At 42.0% G+C, this 24117-nt stretch overlaps 1 long non-coding RNA gene across 10 annotated transcripts in view; it reads left to right on the top strand.

The window, feature by feature from the left end:
• The window catches only part of LOC111556558, a 415573-nt gene that overhangs the window by 186467 nt on the left and 204989 nt on the right, over positions 1 to 24117 (top strand). The window lies entirely within an intron of this gene.

Raw genomic sequence — 24117 nt, forward strand, 5'->3', positions numbered from 1 at the left:
GTCCTTGTAATGGCAGCTTTGTAGGGACTGCTAACAGAAAGCCTGTGCCTTCTCTGCCCTCTGTCTGATCGAGTGGGTTCCAGAATAAGAACTGCACCATCATTTACCTGCAAGCACATACATAATGGGGCAGGGAATGGCCTGGGCATCTCAATGTACCCACTCAAGTGTCACCATGCAGTTACAAACCAAAACAAACCAACCTACAACAGAAACCAAAAAGTTCTTGTATTGCAAATATTTGCTCTTTTATATAAGAGGACATTTTCCTAATTGGCCAGTTGGCCCCATTTCCCCTAATTGGCTCTTAGTGGAGCTTGATTTAACTTTGACATCTTGCCCAGTGCTATATGGCACAGAATAAACAAACAAAACTGCAGAACTATGTTTTGTTTGAGCAGTTAATGTATGCCAGGCACTATGCACTTTTATCTTCATTGTTATTTAATCTCCACGATAACACTGTGGGGTAGATGTTATTTCCCCTTTCCACGGGAGAGGAAGCAAAGGACCAGAGAGATCAAATGATTTACCCTCAATCACAGCTGGAGGGAGTCAGAGGCAGGCTGGACAGGGAGCCCATCTGATTCCAAAGCCCAAAGCTGTTCATGACGTCACATTGCCTTCAGAAGGGGCCAAAGAGAGCTTGGGGTCACAGGAAACATAATATCTCATGAGCAGTCACTTTGGGAAGACTTAACCTTGGCCTGTGCTGGCAAACTGATAAAGACAGTAGAGGAAATCAGACAATTTAAGTTGGGGGAAAAAGAAAAGGAGAAAAATAACTCCCCTCCCCTTCTCCTGTTCCAAAATATTCCTTTAAAAAATAAATAACAAGGATCTCATCCTGGAAATAGTTGCAACTGATGGCCCACTTATTTCAAGGGATTGTTCATCTAACAACAGTTTCATGCAGCAACAGGTGACAGTCCTGGGAGGCTGAAGCCAAAGAGCTGGGTCTGAGCCCTCCGTGTGCCCATGTGGTCCACGTGACCTCACAACATGGCTTCGGGGGCTGTCGGGGGAGAAGCCTTTCTGTTGGTGCGTGGGTCCAGTGCCCCTTCCTTTCTGCCAGAATGAAGGGAGTCTGTGCGATGTCATTTAAGGCACCAGAAACTAGGCCAAAGCATCTAAAGCTTCAGTGAACTCAAGGACAAAAGATCCGCCCACAGTTGTTTATTCGAACACGCTGATCCAGTCAGTTCAGCTAAAATGGCTGATCCAAGAAGTCCAGAATGCAGAGTTGGAACCCAGAAGATCCATGAGATCCGGTGCATTAGGCCATTCACACCCGCTCACCCAGCCTATACCACTAAACTTGGGGTCCTGCTTTCTCTCCAACTTCCAGCCCTTCTCCCTCCCACTGAATTCACTCTTTCTGTTCTGCGCAGTGCCCAGCTCAGAGAGGGGAGCACCACACGGGCTCAGTTAACTTGTATCCCAGCCAGACACCTGGGACGGCAGCGCGTGAGGGTCACACGTGTGTCTGTCTTCAATAGCCACACTCCCAAGCGGCCAGTGGTACCACTCTGTGGTTCCTTTGCAATTACGGACATAACGAGGACAGTTCAATATTTTGTCCCCTTCAAAGAACTGTCACATACTTAAAAAAAAAATAATAAAGCTGTCGCATTTTACATAGATGGGGCAAAACCCACCAGTGTGGTAATGTTCAAGGATTTCCTTTCCCATTAGGTCTTTACCTGCCCACCATCTCCCCTCACATCATCTCCCCCACCCCCACAATAGTTCTCTTCTCACCATCTACCAATGGTTTTTTGTTAGTTGCATTGTTTTGTGCTGCTACCTTTATCATTTTATTAGGCTCCCATAAGTGCATGCGTCTACTCTGAGCACATTAATTTATCTTATGAGTCTACTTGTTTGTTTTTATACTAGTACCATCCTGTTTTTGTTAACGGGGCTTGTAGTATGATCACAGCCAAAAGGGAGAGTTTGCTTTCTTCTTGCTGATCCCTGTTGACTTAGCTATTCATGGAAGAATATAGTCTTCCACACACATTTTCCACATCTTTATTGAGGTAAAATTGATTAATAAAAATTGTATATATTTGAAGTGTGATGTCTCCACCTTTGTTCTTCTTGACCAAGATTGCTCTGGCTATTTGAGGTCTTTTGTGGTTCCATATGAATTTTAGGATAGCTTCTGAAAATTTTCTGAGAAAATGATATTGGAATTTAGATAGGGATTGCATTGTATCTGTGGGTCACTTTGGGTAGTATGGACATTTTCACAATATTAATTCTTCCAATCCATGGACACAAGATGTTTTTCCATTTATCCATGTCTTAACTTCCTTCCTTCATTTTTATAATTTTCGGTGTACTTCTTCTGGGGTTTTATGGTTTCAAGTTAAAAAAAAACTTTTTTAGGGGCACCTGGGTGGCTCAGTCGGTTGAGCATCTGATTTTGGCTCAGGTCATGATCTCGCAGTCTGTGAGTTTGAGCCCCGCGTCGGGCTCTGTGCTGACAGCTCAGAGCCTGGAACCTACTTTGGATTCTTTGTCTCCCTCTCTCTCTGTCCTCCCCCGCTCACACTCTGTCTCTCTCTCTCTCTCTCTCTCTCTCTCTCTCTCTCTTTCAAAAATAAAGATTAAAATTTTTAAAAAAAATTTTTAATGTTTATTTATTTTTGAGAGAGAGAGAGAGAGAGAGAGAGAGAGCGAGTTTGAGCAGGGAGGGATACAGAGACAGAGACACAGAATCCAAAGCAGGCTCCAGGCTTTGAGCTGTTAGCACAGAGCCTGATGCGGGGCTCAAACCCAAGAAACGTGACCTGAGCCAACGTTGGATACTTAACTGACTGAGACACCCAGGTGCCCCGGCTTCAGGTTTAACATTTAAATCCTTAATCCATTTTGACTTGACTCTTGCATATGGTATGAAATAAGGGTCTTAATTTTATTCTTCTGCAGGGAGACATCTATTTTTCTGCAGGTAGATATCCTTTTTACAAGACTGTCACCTCTTTGTTTTCTTTGCTTAAATTTATTCTTAAATACTTTATTGTTTTTGTTGCTATTGGGAATTGAATTGTTTTCTTAATTTCCTTTTTCAATAGCTCATATAGAAATGCAACTGAGTTTTGTATGTTGATGTTGTATCCTGCAACTTTACTGAATGGGTTTACTAGTTCTAATTGTTTTTGGTGGAGTCTTTAGAGTTTTCTATATATAATATCATGTAATCTGCAAACAGAGTAATTTTATCTTTCCTTTCCAATTTGGGTGCCTCTTATTTCTTTTTCTTATCTAATTTCTCTGGCAAGGATTTGCAGAACTGTGTTGGGTAGAAGTAGTGAGAGCAGGCATCCTTGCCGAGTGTGTGTGTGTGTGTGTGTGTGTGTGTGTGTGTGTGTGTGTGTGTGGTGGGGGCAGGGAGGGTATGCTCCTACTGTAGGGAGTGCTGTAGCCTGTGTTCTGAGCAACTCCGTCAACTGGAATCAGCATCAGAAACAATGACAGAGGTCGTTAATGGCAAAAGCTACAGTAGTCCCTGGAGGCAGCAAGGGCTGCTGAGGTCCTCCGGCTCTCCTTGTCCCTGGAGGTGTAGGTCATGGCCAAGGGGAGTCCTCTTGGCACCAAGCTGTGCCAGGTTGGGAGATGAAGTAAAATAGGTAAAACACTTTGTATGCTTTTCTATGTGTCTATCCTCAGTTTTTGTGCTCCTCCAGATTGCTGCAGCTTCTAATTGTACTGTAGGGTTCTCTCAGTGATTTTCATTGGTGTGTGGTTGTTAAATTATTGTTTTTGTAGGGAGGGAGAGAACAGAGGCTGGGAATCCCTAATCTGTCATCTTCTGAGGTCACTTCACATGCATTTTAAAATAACTGTATCACATTCCTCAAAACAATCTTGCTGGAATTTTGATCGGTGTTGCATTAAATTTATTTTAAACTTATAGATTAATTTCAGCACAAATGGACCATTTTTATAGAACTAAATCATCCCATCCAAGAGAATGAACTATCTCTCCATTTAGTCAGGATTTTCTTCTATTCTTTAATAGAATGTAGAGGTTTTAGACCTTCTTTCTCAGTTACTATGTGCTTTATAACTTTGGCCAATATGGTGAATGCTAATTTGATTGTATTTTGTAGTTGGATTTTGCTGATATAGAGAAATGCTATTGACTTTTTGTGAGCTGGCCTTATATTTAGCCACCCTGTTGATCTCTATTTAGTTAGGAATCAGTTATTAGAGGTAGAATTTCATTTCTGCCAGCTCTAACTAGGTTTAGTTCTATTAGCCTTTTATGGTGGCAGTGTCTTACAATCCAGGCATTTTTTCCCCTAAAGCATATATTATTACAATTAAGACTTGCCTGTGCAAATATAAAAATCCAGAAGGAAGACTGGAGGGTAACTGGGCAAATGGATAATAGTTTCTTTATGACCAAGGAATATACAAATACTTGAGCATAAAAACTGTGAAAAAGAAAACCATAGGCCCAAAATGGAGTCACTTAGGTCAAGTCACCAAACCAGGGTGTAATACCTAACCTAACTGCAGTTTCAACGCAGCCCCACTCCCCCCCCCGCACAAATGTAGTCTTAGCTGGTCAGTCAGGAATTTTTCTGGTCAGCACCAATGATGTAATTTGTCACATGGGTGTCCTCTCTATCCCCCAAAGGATGATGAGGTAATCCACCTAATAAGAGCCTCTGTCCTTCTCCCTAAGGGATGGTGACCTTGCCTGAAACAATCCTTCCTTTTCTTTTGCTGATTGTCCTACTCCATTTCTGCCTATCCAACCCTTCCATTTTGTGTAGCTCCTTGGGGCTCCTTTCTACTTGCTAGAAGAGATGTTGACCAATTCTTGAATGGCCTAATAAAGCCACTTAGATCTTCACATTTACTAAGTTGAATTTTTGTTTTTTAACAAACCAAAAGTCACTGGTCCAGAGCTGATACTCAGAGAATCACTGATCGTAATTCCTACAAACCACCTAATTCCCTAAGTTTCTTCAACTATGTCCTTTCTCACTTCCACATTTCTAAAACATTTGGGGCCACAACCTGAGGTAAAAAGAGCCAAGTCAACAATGGGCCCAGATCAGCAGCAAATACTCTGGAAATCAAAGTGGAAACCCTCTATCTTCCCTCCTTCCCAGGGAGTCAAAGAAAGAAGCACTGGAACAGAGCTTGCAAACCCAGAGGGCAGGAGGGGTCTTTTCCTTTAGGAAATGTGCTGAGCATTTTTCGTACCACTGGATTATAAAAGATGTCTCTATAGGCAGAGTGAAGGATAGAGTTACAGAGGACACAGAAGAGCTCAGTGATTTGCCCAATGTCACAGGGTGGAGGAATCCGAGCTATCACCTTGGAATCTGACCTGTGTTATCAGGCTAGCAAGGCTGTGGCACCACCTTTTTATTTCCACTGTAGAGTTTTTTTTTTAAGTTTATTTATTTTGAGAGAGAGAGAGAGAGAGAGAGAGAGAGAGAGAGAGAGAGAGAGAGAGAGAAAGAGGAAGAGGGAGAGAATCCCAAGCAGGCTCCACACCTCTGCGAGCAGACAATATGGGGCTCGAACTCACCAACTGCAAGCCCATGACCTGAGCTAAAGTCAGATGCTTAACCGACTGAGCCACCAGGCCCCACTACGGTAGGTTTTTAAACCTGAGTTATCCAGGCAATTTTTTTTCAGCTCTTTGCTTTATTTTGCTTGTACAAGTAGTCCTTGAGGTGATTTAAAAACAAAAACGAAAACTCTGATAAATGTATAAAGCTGTTATTCTCCCGCAGTGCTTTAAAGGGCCACCATTAGTAAGCACATTCCCAACATTTGGACCCAAGCCCTGCACTCACTGCTTCCAGTAATAATTTGTTTCAGATAATTTTGCTAGTGGAGTGTGTTTTGAGATAGGGGCTCCTACACCTCAGAAGGCAAATTCCAAACTCTTCTGGAAATGATTTTGTAAAAGAGAAACAGTCATGAGGAAGGATTACCAAGAGAACTTTTGGAAGCTGGCCACCCAATTAGGCAACTTTTCTTCTCCAAGGACCTGTAACTTGTGCTCACGGTTTCAGTATTTATATGGACACAGCCCTTGAACTCTGACATTTTTAGAAGAAATTAAGCTGTACCAGAAATCTGGGATCAGTGACAGCCATGTTGGTCTCCTTGGAAAGCAAAAGTATTCTCAGGAAGAGACAAGGGATTCACCCCTTAATCATACTGCCAGTCACTTCTTGTGAGTAAGGTTTACAAATGGGTAGGAAAACACAAGTGTTGTTCTCCATTTAGGAGATGAAGGAGGACAAGAGGGAGGAGAGGGAAAAGGGATTAAGGGGGAGAGGAGGGAGAGGAAGGAGGGAAGAAGGAGGTTTCGGACTCTGGAAATTCACTGAGGGAGAGACAGATAAATATTGCTGAAAGAAGAGAAATGTTCATGCAGAATCTACAGCGAAAGGACTCAGCGGGGCATCAGGCAGATAACCAGTAAGGAGAGACCACTGCTTTTTAAAAGCACATCTGGCATTGCCCTTAGCCATGCGAACAGAATAGAGGCTTTGGAAGCAGAAACAGCTGAGTTCAAATTTTGACTCCACTGCCTTCCAGCTGATGAGTGTGCTGGACTTGTTACTGAACAGCATTGGAACTCAGCTTCCTCACCTGTAAAATGAGGTTAGCACCACCTGCCTAACAGTGCTGTCAGAAGGATTCAAAATGAAGTGTATATCAATTCTTGCACCTTGTAGTTACTCTAGTATAATATCCCGGTCAAAGACAAACCTTTGGTCTTCCTTAAGATAGATTAGCCTGGAATGTTCTGAGGCTGAACTGCTGTGTTCTTGTTTAAGTTAATTATCTTGAGGCAAGCCAGAAGATAAGACCACACCCCTGTCAGTGAGGGTGGAGCTTTCTCTGAGGAGAAGGAGCCTCACCACTGACATCTACTCTTGCATGAAGTCAAGGTCAATCCTGGGGACCGCAAATCCAGACAGCGGAGGTGGGTAGGGACAGCAAGGGGCAGTTCTTCCTCTTTGGAGGTGGGGAGACTTATGATGGTTGGCCTTGGGCTTTTCTTCAGGAGACATGCTGTTGGGTATTCTCCCTGGAGAGAAGACCGATGATCCATCCCTTCAAGACTGTGGTCTTTGGGAGCACACAGAGAAGAGCCTCCTTAGGGCCTCCTTATGCCTAGCAGGCCTGAACATTCACCACAAGAGTCTGTTTTATCATTTCCTTCTGCCATCAGCGACTTTCAGTGGAGCTTTTCAAAGAGTCCCAGCCTACTCTCCATAATCCCTATCAGGAAATGGGCCCACGTAGAGGATGAAGGGGTACAGGTGAGAGTGAGGCCAGGAAGACGTCTGTCTCCAGATGGAGGAGAGCAGATAGATGCTCACAGGAAGGGAGATGCCACAGGCCAGAGCCTAAGCTGCAAAGGACAAGCAGAGAGGGACACAGAAGACCTATTTGCCTGCTCTAGGACACCCCGGCATGTGGGGAGGCACGTTGTGATTGAGGCTGGACTTCATGCAGCCAAGTGAAGTGAAGGCACTTAAAAAAGAAGTATAAACTCTTTCTAACGAATGCATTTCTGAATTATTGCTAGCTCCAGTTTAGAATTAAGATGTTAGTTCTCTTCCAGCAAAAGATTATACATACATATATATATATACACACACACACACACACATACTATATATATATATATATATATATATACACACACATATATATATACATATATATACATATATATATACATATACATATATATATGTGTGTATATATGTGTATGTGTGTACATATATATATATATATATATATATATATACACAAAATATGTATACATGCATTCTACATGGTTGGATTTTGATGTGAGAAACTGCCTGCCATGCTGTGCAGCTTTTCTTAAGGACCATGAAAGAGCACCCATTGGCCCCCAGTTGTTCCAGGAAATGGAAGGCCACAAAAATAAACCCTTCCTCTCTTGAAATGTCACCCCTCCCCCCCCCCGCCCCAGCTCCTCACTTGCCCCTTTGCAGCTGACCGTGGACTGCCGAGAATTCAGATCACTTAGAAAGTCTCCCCAGCTTCCACACCCCACCTTAGCAGAAAGCAGGGCAATCAGCATCTTGCCTCGGGATTTCTCTTCACTCTGCAAAACCTGCCCTCTTTTCTAACTAGCACCTCTGAGCCCCTGCTGAAATGCAAGGGAGGGCAGATGGGGTTCCCTTGCTGCAGGCTCGTGAATAAACAGCCTGTGTTAATTTCATCTTGGATTTAGTTTGTCTTTGCAGATGGGAAGGCAGACCAAAATGTGTCTTTACCAAACAAGCAAATTTGAGAGAGAGAGATCCTAGAGGAAGTATAGGGTTTACTTTTTTTTTTTTTTTTTTTTTTTTTTTTGTAGTGTTTTGGTAAGAAGGGAGCCCAGAGGAGGAGAGAAAGAAAGAAAGGAGAAAAAAGGTCTGGCACCCAGAGGAAGCTTCGTGCCTTTTACCTCTCCTTCCTGCCACACTGGAACAGACCTTTGTGTGAGAGTCATGGGGTCTCCCTGTGGGTAAGTAGGTGAGAGGTCTCCCTGACAGCTTAATAGCTGAAGAGGGAAAAAGGAAAAGTGTTGAGGGAAGGAGGATATCACTTGTCCTCATGGGTATAACAAATGCAAACTATAGGGCTTTACATAATTTTTTAATTGAAATTATATGCACTAGATTCATACATTAAATCAAACCAAATTAATAGGTGTTAAACATCTTCCACGTTCAGGGTTTAATATGTAACTGCTAATAAACACTGTGCAATGGTCATTTAATGGAGCGAAAGTGACTCTGACCTCCCTAGATGTTCTTGCCAAAGAATCTAGCTTCTAATTTTGGGATTTGAACAGAACCTATTGACAGCACATCAGGATGGGATATGGGATGTTCTTTCAGCTGGAGCTGGAAGGCTTCACCTAACGAAGCTGAGTGTCTTAACTGAGGAAGAAGTTTTGAGTCCCGTTTTCTCCAAAGGCAATGGGCATTTGTTAAATTTACTCCGCTCTAGGTGGGATATCATATATACCATCCCCCGTGCAACTAACTGTTTCCAGGCCTCAGGAAAGTGTAGGAACAAATGAGTTTTGTGTTGACACTAATGCCCAGATCCTGAGGCTTTCGGCCGTGGGGGCAGCATGCAGGACCTCAACGCCCTCCTTTCTCCAGTCTTCCTGTTGTTCTTGAGCTTTCAGGGGTATGGTCCAGCTGTAGCTGATGCCCTCCATGAGGACTCACTCTCTGGCAAATAGCTCCTCTGATGCGCACCGTCCTGGGCAAAGCTGCCCTCCAGTTTAAGACCCAGTGAGCATGGGGGCCAGGAAGAGAACTGGACTGCTCTGCCCCGAAGCACTCACCTCCCCTGAAACCATCCTACCTTAGTCCAGGGGCCCACAGCCTCTGGAAACCCCTCTTCTGGAATGCCTCCCACTTGTGGGGCTCATGACCAATCCCGCAGGACCCCAGAGGTCCAAAGAGAACAGGAACCGTCTCACAACCAAACTGCCCATTCCTTACTCTTCTTCTCTTTCATTCATCCCCTCCTGTGTAACATCTCGCTCCCCCTTTTCTCAGCAGAATACAAAGCCCCAGCCATGTCTACATCCAGAGAGGTCACCAGCAGCTGTTTTCTTAAGCAGCCATGTTGATCCCAGCCTGACCTAGCTGGGGACACACCAGATGCTCCCAATTTAAACTGAGCCTCTGAATTTCAGTCTTCAGAAGAGAGATGATTACATGCCCTCCTTGACTCTAATCAGCCTGTAGGTCTAGGACTGATGCAAGGGCAATGCATGGATGGACCTGTGTGGGTAGCACATGGACTGGTAGCCGCCTGACGCTCTGAGAGTGGCTGGGTGGGGGAACATAACACCTTCTTTAGAACTGAGGCGCCACTCCAACCTCCTGACCTCTGTCCAGGAAGCCTCATTGATCCTACTAAGTGGATGCAACCTCTCTGTTTCAACTCACCATAGCTTGATGCACCTTCCAAACAGTTCACACCTTACTCTGGTTTAGGGTTTTTATAAACAGTCTTAATGTGTACTCTATTTAATAATGCAGTGTCTAGAGCAGCAATCTGTTCCCCTTGTCAGGGCTTCGCTTATGACAAATGTTGAACGGTGTTTGTTTGTTTGAATTAAATTCTGTGCAATTGGATGAGGCCCACTGGTGGCCAACTCTTCCTAGAATGTGACAGGAGAGATTGAGCTCGTGCCACAGAGCAATATCATCCTTCCCACCCTACCTCCCCATAGCAATGGGGCAAGGCCATGCCTCACAGCAAACACCAGTATAAACTTGCCCTCAAATTCTAGACCAGCTCTCTCTATTCTTCCGGAAACAAGACTAGTGCTCATTCTCCTGTTCCCCTGTCTTCTTGGAAATGCCCTTACCCTCCAACTACAGCTCCTGTCTGCCCTTGCAGGTCTTTTGTGCTGAAAGTGCTTCCCTCCACCTTGGCTTTTCCTTCCAGGGGAAGAAAACGTCTCTTCAGGAGCTTTCTGAAGGGAGGAAAAAAAAAAAAAAAAAAAAGAAAGCCACTTGGCTTTCTCAAGGAGAGGTGAGAAACGCCCAAGGAAATCATCAGAGACTCTCAAACTGTCAAATACCTTTACTTTTTAAATTAAAATACCTCGTTTGGACGTTACATGGTCTGCTTGTGGGAGGGTAAGTTATTCCATCACCTCTGGAAGACAATAATTTGGCTAAATGTCAAGCACATTTAAAATGTTCACATCTTGGGGTGACTGGGTGGCTCAGTCGGTTAAGCGTCCGACTTCAGCTCAGGTCACGATCTCATGGTCCGTGAGTTCGAGCCCCGCGTCGGGCTCTGGGCTGATGGCTCAGAGCCTGGAGCCTGCTTCCGATTCTGTGTCTCCCTCCCTCTCTGCCCCTCCCCCGTTCATGCTCTGTCTCTCTCTGTCTCAAAAATAAATAAACGTTAAAAAAATTAAAAATAAAATAAAATAAAATAAAATGTTCACATGTTTTAATCCAGCAATTTTACTTAGAGCAAGTGTCCTGCAGGTCACAGAAAAAAGCAAGCAAGCAAGCAATTTAAAAAGGCATTCAACTCACTAGCAATAAAGAAAATGCAAATCGAAACACCAAGATGTTTTTTAACCCACCAGACTGGTAAAGATGTAAAAGTTTGATCAGGTGGTAAATGTCTGGGAGCGTGGATACTTTTACATGCTACTTGTTTGAATGTGAATTGGCCAAGCATTTTAGAAAAATTCCCTGGCATTACATATTAACATTTCAAATATACATCCTCTATGAATCAATAATCCTAATTATAGAAACTATGCTAAAGAAACAAAAGTATCAGTATATGAAAATTCATATGGTATTCAATGCAACATCAATAGTAACCCCCAAATCTATAACCATGCATGTTGAATTATGGCAAATTACTTAATAAATTATGGTGTATCCACATCATGGATTATTATACAGTTATTTTAAAAATAATTATATATATATATGTTGTGCCCTGGAAAGTTGCTTGAGATTTGTTAAGTGAAAATAGAAATTTCAGAGAAAAATGTATGGCAAGATTCCATTTTTATTTTTAAAAAATTATTCAATTATTCATTTATTTTTTCAATAGATATTTATTAAGGCCTAGCTAGCTCTGTGTCAGAGACTAGAGATGGAATTGTAAAAAACACATGATTTCTGCCTTTCCATATGCTACGTTAGCATAGAAAACACAGAGCAAGGAAAAAAACCTCAAGAAATCATAGAAGGGAGAGAAAGGAGGATATAGGTTTTCTTTGTTTTTGTTTTTTTGTTTTTTTTACATCCATACATTGCCTAAATTATTTCTTTGAGGCTGTATCACTTTTGCAATTAAACAAAGAAATTCATATACACATAAACAAAAAAATGATCCTACTGAAATAATCAGAGAAGCACCTAGGGGTTTATGTATGAGGAAATGCCACACAGTGGTCATGATCTTGGCTTTGGAGTCCGACAGACCTGAGTGTGTTTCCACCTCTACCCTTGACTATCAGTGTGATCCCGATAAGTCATGTGACTTTTCTGTGTCTCAGTCTCCTTCCCAATAGAATGGATATCATACTAATACTCATCTTGAAAGGTCATCGGGAGGATTAATGATGTGATGGATATGAAGCATTTAACACAGTGTCTGGCACATAGTAGATATTTAACAAATGGTAGCTATAAAAACAATAAGGATTTTTACCTAAGTATTGTTTAAAATTGCAACAAAAACTTAAATGTCCAACAATTGGTATTTGCATAGTGGACATTCTTATGGTGGAAGATTGTGATGTCATTAAAATCACAATTTCAGAGATTTTTCATGAAATGAGAAAATACAATTTTGTAGTTAGCATGAACCTGTGTATTCACTATAATTCCCATGCTGAAAAAACATGTATCTGTGTGTGTGTGTGTGTGTGTGTATACATATATATATGAAAAAGCACTAGAAGGAAATGTCTAGAATATCACCAGGTTGGCTGAAGTGTTGTAACTTCTCCTTCTTGATTTTCCAAATGTCAAGTAGAAAGTAAAAAAAAAAGGGCTATATGCTTGCCTCTAAGCTTCAAAAATGAGAAAGGGTGGGTTGTTCAATTTCCATTCTCCTTCATTTGGGTGAAGAGAAAGAAGAATCCCACGTGATCACGAGAATTGATGTCCTGTTAAATTGGGAACAGAAGCAGACTGAATATCGAAGTCAGAGGCCACCCTCTGCTGGGGCAGGGGCTACCCAGAGGGGTCTACGTGAGAAGGTGGAGATTCTATTTTAGGAATCAGAATTTTAAAGCTGGAAAGGAATCCAGCGATCATCATATTTCTTGCTTCTCAGAGTGTGGTCGGTGGATCACTCCAGAACCTGTGAGATACAAAACCTCCCCAGATCTCCTAAATCAGATTCTGCATTTCAAAAAGATTCCCAGATGATTCTTTTGCACATTGTAGTGTGAGGAACAAATGACATCCCCTTGAGGCTTTTAAGAGGTGGGATGATATATCTAAGGTCACAAATGGGGATTTTCATGTCAGAGGCAGAAACATATCTCTGGACCCCTGTTCCATTGTCTTCTCACCTTGCTGCCCCTCACCTCGTTATCCCTCTGTTCTTCCTTTTTGGTATACATTATCCAATCCCTCCTCCCCAGGTCTTTTCTTTTTTTAGTAATTTTTAGAGGTATGGTGTTTTATTACTGAGTCTATATTGCACAGTGACAAATTATTCTTGCTGTATGGCAACGGGTGAGTTCAAGGTCGGCTTCAAGGGCCTGCGTTATTGACAGTGCATGATCTAACTCCTAGAAGCTTTTTAAATGCCCACTGAGATTACTCTTTGGTTCCCTACAAACTTGCTGTCACCAGATCCAAGTGAAAGCATCTTCCAAAGGACAACTGAGAGTCAGAATTTCTGACCACCGTCTCAACACAAACCCCTTCCCCATCCTGCCCTTGGCTTTGTTCTGTGTTCTACCTTGGTTCTGCTCCCATTCTATGTCACTTTCATCAAAGGCTTAATTCTGTTCCTGGATTTTGATCACAGATTTATTAAATGTTTAACTATATGTCCTTTGAATGATGGTTTCTCAGTAATAAGGTTCATTCAGAAGGAGAAAAGCAGGTCAAGCATGATTGTAATTTGGAGGAGCTTGACATCAGCCATTTTATCTCTGACAGGGTTAATCACTGCTTTGGTTTTCCAAGACCCAGACCTGGTGGACTGTGCCTGCCAAGGTCAGCTGAGGTGCCCCAAATTAATTTTAAAGACTTATGGCGGCTTGGAGTTCACTGAGTTATCAGTTCACAATATTAAAAAAAAAAAATGACTCATTTGGTTTCCCCTCAAATTATGGACCGAAATATAAATTACCTTGAAATGACTAGAAAATAATACACCACTGTACTAGAAATAGAGATTGCTGTGTTCATAGGGCAAGGCAAATTCTTAGAAAGAATCTACCTTTTTGAAGGCAACATACAGGACATGCTGGAAAAATTGCTAAGTATTGAGTTAATCCTATTCAGTAAAGGTTTACCAGGTATCTCTTCTGTAGAATATACCATTTTAAATGTTGTTAATGTTGGGGGTGGGGTGTCCAGAACTGGCTCCCTGATGGAGTTACAGTGTAAGTAAGGTGGAGAGAGATAGGCAACATCTATCATTCCAGACAGAATATCAGAATTATAAGAGAAACCCACATTATGTGGGAGTTTGCACAGAACGCCCTAGGGGATCAGAAAAGGCCAGGAACGGTGGCATTTGAGATGGGCTCTTAAATATAGAATTTAAAAAATCTTTCTACTTCATTTATAAACTTAAAAAATTACAAGTATAAGCATGTGAGCCTTCTCATAAGTCATTCAGACGTATATAAAGAAAACATTAATTGTCTCTCTTTTTTACTTTCTAATCCCCCTTCCCCTGCCCCCAAAGTAATCAGTGTTCACAGTTTGGTATATCCTTACTCACCTACACATTTGTAGCTGGCTAAAACTTTGCTTTGTAGTAGTTGTTGTTTTGTTTTACAAAATAGGATATTATATACATTATTCTGCAATGTTTTTTAAAAAATTCTTTAATGTTTATTTTTGAGAGAGAGAGAGAGAGAGAGATAGAGAGAGAGAGAGACAGAGTGTGAGCAGGCAAGGGGTAGAGAGAGAGGGAGACCCAGAATCCGAAGCAGGCTCCAGGTTCTGAGCTGTCAGCACAAAGCCCGATGCAGGGCTCAAACTCATGACCTGTGAGATCGTGACCTGAGCCGAAGTGGGAAACTTAATCAACTGAGCCACCCAGGTGCCCCTGCAATGTTTTTTAGTTTCATAAAATGCCGAATATTTTCTCAACTTAATGCATATTGATCCAATTTATTTGTTTTAATAGATGCACAGTGTTCTATACATTGACTGTTCCAGAATTTGATTCACCGTTTCCATAGTGATAGACCTTCATGTTGTTTCCAGGGTTTTGTTATTTCACAATGGGTCAAATACTGACAAGAAGAGATGGAATCAAAGAGTCAAAAAGGCCAGAAATATAACTTTGGGTTAAAGTCCTCATGGCCCAAGAATTTCTCACCACAGTCATTGCATTGGTAGTGGCTGTGCTAATAGGAATGTTCCTGGTCCTCTCTGGTTCTAGGCTCTTCAGTTATCACTGACGATACTCACAGGCCTTACTGTGTTTCGTGCCATAGCAGATTTCCAACCATTTCCTCCTTTAATCATGTCTTCCCTGTACCCACACTCTGTTCAGAACCAGCCTTTCTCAGAATACAGGGTCTTTGAGGCAAGTCATTTGCCTGGACAGTCACACCTGAGGGGATTGTGGTGACCATGTGATTCAGGCAGCCCAATCAGATTCCATCTTCTGAAAATTTACAGGTAGGACCTAGAAGCTCAGTGAGGGCTGGGTGAGATGCTTGAACTGAGAAGTGATGGACAGCTGAAGTGGGAGATTGTATATGAGCCAAGTACTTGCCCAAATAGAGAAGGTCAAATGCTTGGAGAGGGCAAAGGATGAAGGAGATGTGTAGAATGAGTGCGGGGAAGGGGGTGGAGAGAGAGACTGATTTACTTCCTACTGACTCTGCAGTTCCTGGTTCCAGCCCCTTTTGAGGACTGATCATACTTTCTGACTGTGGGTTCCCTAAGACACCTGTGTCTCCTTCTAATTTCCTTTTGTGCGGACAAGATGGAGTGAGGGTGATTTTTTTTTAATTTGAAATGAAGTGATTTTTAACTAAGACTTTGGCCAAGAGTGGGGTTAAGGGAAAGATATTCTTTTCCACCAAGCTGAAGTGAGCAAGAGAGAATAGCGATCTTCCTGGGAGATGCGATAGCCTACTCTCTCACAGTGTAGAAAGAGATATGGATGCTGCCAGTTATTAGTACAGGATATTATGTGATGATTAGTGATTATAAGTTTTCAATAAATAATATATTTGGGAAGAAAACCTCAAAATGTTTCATTCAGTGAAATTATTTGAGGTTGCTCCTTTAGTGAGAAGTGAGCTGGCTATAAAAACCAGGGCTCCCAGCCAATTATGGACAGGATCAGAGATGACTGGCTTGGGTTCTGCCACATCCTTGTTGTGTGACATTGGAAACTGGAACTTCATTTTCTCTTCTGTAAATGTTAAATATAACATTTTTCAGGGGATTAAGTGCAAGAATGGACATAATGTCTGACCTCATACCTGGCACGTGATAAGCCCTCCACAGTATGAGTTCGATCCATCTCTCTCCTCATACCCCTAGCTCTTCCTCTCACTGCTATTTAGCAATCCAAGTTCCTTTGATCCCCATCTTCTCTAAGGTTGACTCTGCTCCACCCTCCTCTTGGTACCCATGGAGCAAGTCTGGAGAGAAGCTCACAAGAGACCATGGTGCCCTAGCCAGATTGAAAGATAGTACTGGAAAGCGACAGGGTCCTGGAGGGGTGTGGGGAGAGGAGAAGGGCTGTGTGTGAACCAGAAATCCTTGTGCCTATGGCTGAATTAGAAGCTGTTGCACAAAACAAGTTCAAACCAACCACTAAGTTCTTTTACTACGACAAACATCAGTTCTACCAAATAATTATAGTGCCAGGTGTTTAGAGACAGTCATAGATAATGTCATAGAGTTGCTGTTTGTTCATCAGCTAATGGCTGTTCCCAAAGCAGTGTTCTAAAGTGACAGCTATAGCTACATATAATTTAATGTTGATTAATATGGCCATATGTTGGAATCATATAAATATATTATGAAGATTGACCAGTCCTCTCTCTGAAGAGCTTACGAACTAGAATGAGTATATAAAAACATACACACATACACTTGAGGGATAATAATGGAAAGCAATTTTTATTTATTTATTTTTTATTTTTTTTCAGTTTTTATTTTATTTTTATTTTTTTTCAATATATGAAATTTATTGTCAAATTGGTTTCCATACAACACCCAGTGCTCATCCCAAAAGGTGCCCTCCTCAATACACATCACCCACCCTCCCCTCCCTCCCACCCCCCATCAACCCTCAGTTTGTTCTCAGTTTTCAACAGTCTCCTATGCTTTGGCTCTCTCCCACTGTAACCTCTTTTTTTTTTCCTTCCCCTCCCCCATGGGTTTCTGTTAAGTTTCTCAGGATCCACATAAGAGTGAAACCATATGGTATCTGTCTTTCTCTGTATGGCTTATTTCACTTAGCATCACACTCTCCAGTTCCATTCACGTTGCTACAAAAGGCCATATTGCATTCTTTCTCATTGCCACGTAGTATTCCATTGTGTATATAAACCACACCTTCTTTGTCCATTCATCAGTTGATGGACATTTAGGCTCTTTCCATAATTTGGCTATTGTTGAGAGTGCTGCTATAAACATTGGGGTACAGGTGCCCCTATGCATCAGTACTCCTGTATCCCTTGGGTAAATTCCTAGCAGTGCTATTGCTGGGTCATAGGGTAGGTCTATTTTTAATTTTCTGAGGAACCTCCACACTGCTTTCCAGAGCGGCTGCACCAATTTGCATTCCCACCAACAGTGCAAGAGGGTTCCTGTTTCCCCACATCCTTTCCAGCATCTATAGTCTCCTGATTTGTTCATTTTGGCCACTCTGACTGGCGTGAGGTGATACCTGAGTGTGGTTTTGATTTGTATTTCCCTGATAAGGAGCGACGCTGAACATCTTTTCATGTGCCTGTTGGCCATCCGGATGTCTTCTTTAGAGAAGTGTCTATTCATGTTTTCTGCCCATTTCTTCAGTGGGTTATTTGTTTTTCGGGTGTGGAGTTTGGTGAGCTCTTTATAGATTTTGGATACTAGCCCTTTGTCTGATATGTCATTTGCAAATATCTTTTCCCATTCTGTTGGTTGCCTTTTAGTTTTGTTGGTTGTTTCCTTTGCTGTGCAGAAGCTTTTTATCTTCATAAGGTCCCAGTAATTCATTTTTGCTTTTATTTCCCTTGCCTTTGGGGATGTGTCGAGTAAGAGATTGCTACGGCTGAGGTCAGAGAGGTCTTTTCCTGCTTTCTCCTCTAAGGTTTTGATGTTTTCCTGTCTCACATTCAGGTCCTTTATCCATTTTGAGTTTATTTTTGTGAATGGTGTGAGAAAGTGGTCTAGTTTCAACCTTCTGCATGTTGCTGTCCAGTTCTCCCAGCACCATTTGTTAAAGAGACTGTCTTTTTTCCATTGGATGTTCTTTCCTGCTTTGTCAAAGATGAGTTGGCCATATGTTTGTGGGTCTAGTTCTGGGGTTTCTATTCTACTCCATTGGTCTATGTGTCTGTTTTTGTGCCCATACCACGCTGTCTTGATGATGACAGCTTTGTAGTAGAGGCTAAAGTCTGGGATTGTGATGCCTCCTGCTTTGGTCTTCTTCTTCAGAATTACTTTGGCTACTCGGGGCCTTTTGTGGTTCCATATGAATTTTAGGATGGCTTGTTCTAGTTTTGAGAAGAATGCTGGTGCAATTTTGATTGGGATTGCATTGAATGTGTAGATAGCTTTGGGTAGTATTGACATTTTGACAATATTTATTCTTCCAATCCATGAGCAGGGAATGTCTTTCCATTTCTTTATATCTTCTTCAGTTACCTTCATAAGTTTTCTATAGTTTTCAGCATACAGATCTTTTACATCTTTGGTTAGATTTATTCCTAGGTATTTTATGCTTCTTGGTGCAATTGTGAATGGGATCAGTTTCTTTATTTGTCTTTCTGTTGCTTCATTGTTAGTGTATAAGAATGCAACTGATTTCTGTGCATTGATTTTGTATCCTGCAACTTTGCTGAATTCATGTATCAGTTCTAGCAGACTTTTGGTGGAGTCTCTCGGATTTTCCATGTATAATATCATGTCATCTGCAAAAAGCGAAAGCTTGACTTCATCTTTGCCAATTTTGATGCCTTTGATTTCCTTTTGTTGTCTGATTGGAAAGCAATTTTTAAATTTAGGCCATGAATAAAATTTCTGACTAGCATTAAACAATTATGAAGTTCTTAACATCACTGTCTTTGTGTGGAACAAATAAAGGACTTTTTTCCCCAGAATTTCCATTCTAAAAAGAGGACAAAAAAAATCTGAGAGGACTAATACTGTCTAGGTTTGTCTAGGCAGGAGGCAGGAGGACCTGAGAGCCCTTTACCACTCACATGTCCTGCAACCCTTTAATGATATGGTCGATTGGCATTGATTCTTTTATTAATGCACACAACAACTGTTTACCAGGCACTGGGAATGTAAAGACTAAGAAGTTATAAGGCTTATTTCCCAGTAGGAGCTCTCAGGCTCATGGGGAAGACAAATGCATGGGCAGATAAATTACACTAAAATTTTGAGTAATTATCGAAATGTCCCCGTGCTCTGAGTGAACTTATAAGGCAGAGCTGTTCAGTCTGTGTAGGGGGATTCAATGACTTGAGAACTAACCATATCATGTTACATGTCTGGAGTTGCATATAGATGTGTGTATGTGCAAATGTTTATGTATATGTGTATAGCACACACATACATACATGCATGAACACACACAACATTATGTAATGATGATGCCTTTTCCTCTGCCCCCTAATGCATGTACTGATAAAGATAAATAGAGCCCTTTGAAGGGGAGAAATGGAAATAAAAACTTCAAGTACATCTACAACTGAGGTTTGGACACGGATTGTCTGGGAAACCACATACATGTGTGGGCAGATTCTCCTAGAAGCAAAATCTAAGAGCAGTAATAGGATCCTAGAGAGAGGAGTCACCAGAAAGAAAGGAGCAAGGCATGACTAGTCAAAATCCGTGACAACTTTGAGGGTTGGAGGAGAAAAGTGGTGGTTCCAAAGTGGCTTCCTGAAAATGTGTGGGTTATTCTGGAGACGTGTGGGTACACTGGGGAGGAAAATGACACGTGTGTGGACAGAACAAGCTATGTTACTGAAGTCTTAATGCTTCAAGGCTCAAGTGACCATGCTTTGGGGCCCTCTTAAGTTCTTGTGACAGAGAGAGAGAGCTTTCTCCTTCGCATTTGTATGACAGACACACACACACACACACACACACACACACACACACACACATGCACACACACAAGGTGTCATTAAACCATGAAGTAAGAACACTGATGTTCAGGAAATATCAGCAAAAAGTTCCATTCTATGACTCCTTTAAAATGCAGCATTTCCCTACTGCATTCAACTAAAGCTTCCTTTATTCAACCATCTGATAAGCGTGTTTCAAGTTCCTATTACGTGCCAGTGACACTCAGAGTTTAAAACCACATCTGTTGGCCCCTTTCCTTGGTGTAACCCAAGGGCCCTTCTGAAATGAAGGACATGTGGAGGCTAAAACAGCACAATCAGTTTCCTTCCTCATTAAACAAGATGGGAATGGGCTTGGAATGGGGAAGATAATGATTTCTGTGGAGGAAGATTTGGAATCATTGTAAATGGCATGAGCCACCAGATGAGAGCTATTCCTTCTCATGCAACTGGGGCAGTAAGAGATGGACCAGGCAGGAATGGGGAAACTGAGGAAAGGAGTGTAGAGGGCTGGTATAGTGCAGTGGTTCAATACCACACTTCTGATGTCAGACAATGTGGATCTGAATTCCAGCCCTACCACTTACCCTGGGATGGTGATTTGACTTAGTGCTGCCCCTGTTCCCTCGTCTTTAAAGTGGGTTGTCAATTGTACTTGAAGTGTTTTATTTATTTTTTTATTTATTTTAGAGCGGAGAGGGCCAGAGACAGAGGGAGAGAGAATTCCAAGCAGGCTCTGTGCTATCAGTGCAGAGCCTGACATGGGACTCGAACTCACAAACCATGAGATCATGACCTGAAACTAAACCGAGTCAGAAGCTTAACCAACTGAGTCACCCAAGCGCCCCAGTATTTGAAGAGTTTTATAAGGATGAAGAGAATGTAGGCCAGTGGTTATCCAATGTTTTCAGGGCAAAGCAACCCCTTTTTATATCCCACCCCCAAGCTTTTAATAGAAAATATTCCAAATTTATGAATGTTGTGCTGTGTCACCCAGATCTCCCATTCAGAACTGAAGTCATTCAGTCAGTCATTTGACACCCTGGCAGGGGGTGGAGGGCAAAGAGAATAATGGCCCTGCTCCCTCACCCTAACAGGGGACAACCAGCAAGGGCCATCCCAGCTCCAAACTCCCAGAAGGATCAACGCAGTAGAGTCCTTGTATTTGTAACAGAGTCCAACTCCTTCCTCTGCCCTATCCTTCTTCCTTCCTCTCTCCAACAATGATGATCCTAACAGCATGCCCTAATAAACCACCTGCCTGCCCCCCTTCAGCTAACCTTTATCTCAGAGTCAGCCTCCTGGAGAACTCAACTGGTAGCAATAGAAAAGCTGAGAACAATAAAACCTCATAAATCCTCCATTTAGATTTAATAATTCTTTTTTTGTTCAACTTTATTTATTTATTTTGAGAGGGAGAGAGAGAATCCCAAGCAGGCTCTGTGCAGCACAGAGCCTGAAGCAGGGCTTGATCTCACCAACTGTGAGGTCATGACCTGAGCCGAGATCAAGAGTCAGATGCTTCACTGACTGCGCCACCAGGGTGCCCCCAATTTAATAATTCTTAACATTCTGCCAGAGGTGTTGCTTCCTCGCTCCCAATTTCCTTCCTCCCCCTCCTGTCCTCTCGAACGGGTTTAAAAGTGAAGTTGTAGAGTGCCTGGGTGGCTCAGGTCATGATCTCAGGTTTGTGGTCTCGTGGTCCCCCATTGGGTTCTGTGCCTACAGCTCAGAGCCTGGAGCCTGCCTCGGATTCTGTGTCTCCCTCTCTCTCTGCCCCTCCCCTGCTTATACTGTTTCTCTCTCTCTCTCAAAAATATATAAAACATTTAAAAATAAATAAATAAAAGGGAAGTTGCAAAGAACATGACACTTAAACTACCAAGATTAAGGACATTTTCCTCAAAACCATGGCACCATTATTGTACCTAAGGAAATTAACAGTACTTCTCCAATATCCAGTCATGTTCATATCTTCCCATTTGTCCAAAAAATATGTTTTATAGCTATTTATTTTCCAACCAGGATTTAGTCAAAGCTCATAAACTATATTTGGCTATTGTGAGGTTTTCATCTCTTTTAATCTAGAATTTTTTTTTCTTTCTTTAATGAGATTCATTTTTTGGCGTCAGGCCAGTTTTCTTTTAGAGTATCCCACACTGTGGATTTTTCTAATTGCTTCCAATGTGTCATTTAATCTCTTCTTATATCTCCTGTATTTCCTATAATTGAAGGGCCCTCTGGAGACTCAGATTCAGAGCCATCCTTTCCAACAAGAACACTTTGTTGGTGTGGGGCGCCTGGGTGGCTCAGTTGGTTGAGTGGCCGACTTTGGCTCAGGTCATGATCTCGCGGTCCGTGAGTTTGAGCCCTGCGTCGGGCTCTGTGCTGACAGCTCGGAGCCTGGAGCCTGTTTCGGATTCTGTGTCTCCCTCTCTCTGACCCTCCCCCGTTCATGCTTTGTCTCTCTTTGTCTCAAAAATAAACAAATGTTAAAAAAAAAATTAAAAAAAAAAAAGAACACTTTGTTGGTGTTGTTTCGTGTTTCCTGTTGCGAGCTGCTAGTAGTCACGTGCTGCCAGGCTTCCTCTAAATGACACCAGCCTGGATCCCAGGGTTAAGGTGGTGGCTACCGGGTCACTCCTTCATTAGGATCTACTGGCCTTTTTGTAATTAGTTAATTAAAATGGGCATTGGTATTTGGTAGTGGCCAAATTGTCCACTCACTGCACTCTTTTTTTTTTTTAATTTTTTTTTCAACGTTTATTTATTTTTGGGACAGAGAGAGACAGAGCATGAACGGGGGAGGGGCATAGAGAGAGGGAGACACAGAATCGGAAACAGGCTCCAGGCTCTGAGCCATCAGCCCAGAGCCTGACGCGGGGCTCGAACTCACGGACCGCGAGATGGTGACCTGGCTGAAGTCGGACGCTTAACCGACTGTGCCACCCAGGCGCCCCCTCACTGCACTCTTTGACCCCTTGAGGTCCATGGTCTTTCCCTGAAACAATTATCATAGTAAGGATGAAAGATGGCAATTTCCTATTTCTGTGATTCAGTCCACTTTTATTTAGCTGGTATTCTTCTGTAAAGGAGGGCTTTCCTCCCTGCCCCATGATCCTCTTTCTCTCTATTGGTGTTGACAACTACTATGGACGGAGTTTTGTTTTGTTTTGTTTTGTTTTGTTTTGTTTTGTTTTAAATTTGATTTGGCCAATATATGCCCCTTAAGTTGTTTTATGAATATTTTTGGCATAGACCCCTTAGTCTCTGAGCACTTCCTTGTCTCTGGTACAACAAGATTTCATAGGCTTGCAGGTCACCTTGTGCTTTTACTTCCCAGGGCCTGGAATCAGTGTGTTCGTTTTGTTGTGTTGTATTGTGTTTTGTTGTGGTGGTGGTTGTTTTTTTCTTTCTTTCTTTCTTTCTTTCTTTCTTTCTTTCTTTCTTTCTTTCTTTCTTTCTTTCTTTTTGTTTTCTTTAAGTGAGGTCTGATTCTTTTTAGTGGAAAATGATATTTAGAATCTGAGATCCAGGGACTCAGTTTGCTCATTGTTACTGACAAGAAAGCACCTTTTAAAAAGTGAAATCTTAGTCAAAAACCCAAAATATAAAACATAAAGAAGTGTGGCTTTTGATATGGAATAGTGAGGTCTATCCCCAGACGTCCTGCAGAGAAGGGGTGACCAGAAAGGAACAGTTTCTGCTTCTTAACCCATTAAACTTTTTCCAGGGAAGATATCAATGTCCCATAACCTAAAAGTGAATGTTCCATTATTGCGCTCCAGGGATCAGAGAACGTTTGCTTTCATCCAGAATAGAAAGCATTTATTGTCATCATAATTGAAGAATGCCAACTTGAACAGAAGAGAGATTTCAATTAAGAGGTTTCTGTATCTGGAAAATTCTTCTGAATTTGAAAAAGTCAAAGACATCAACCATCCAATGTTTCCTTTGTTTTAATATTGATTTTTCTTCTCTCTTTGGTCAAGGGAGGTATTGGTGTTTGCACACAGAAAAAAAGAGCTCCATATTGATTTTTACGCACAAATTATTTTTTTTTCATCAAGATACAAACGTGA

The sequence above is a fragment of the Felis catus genome, chromosome D1 (assembly GCF_018350175.1).
Source record: "Felis catus isolate Fca126 chromosome D1, F.catus_Fca126_mat1.0, whole genome shotgun sequence".
Lineage (NCBI taxonomy): Eukaryota > Metazoa > Chordata > Mammalia > Carnivora > Felidae > Felis > Felis catus.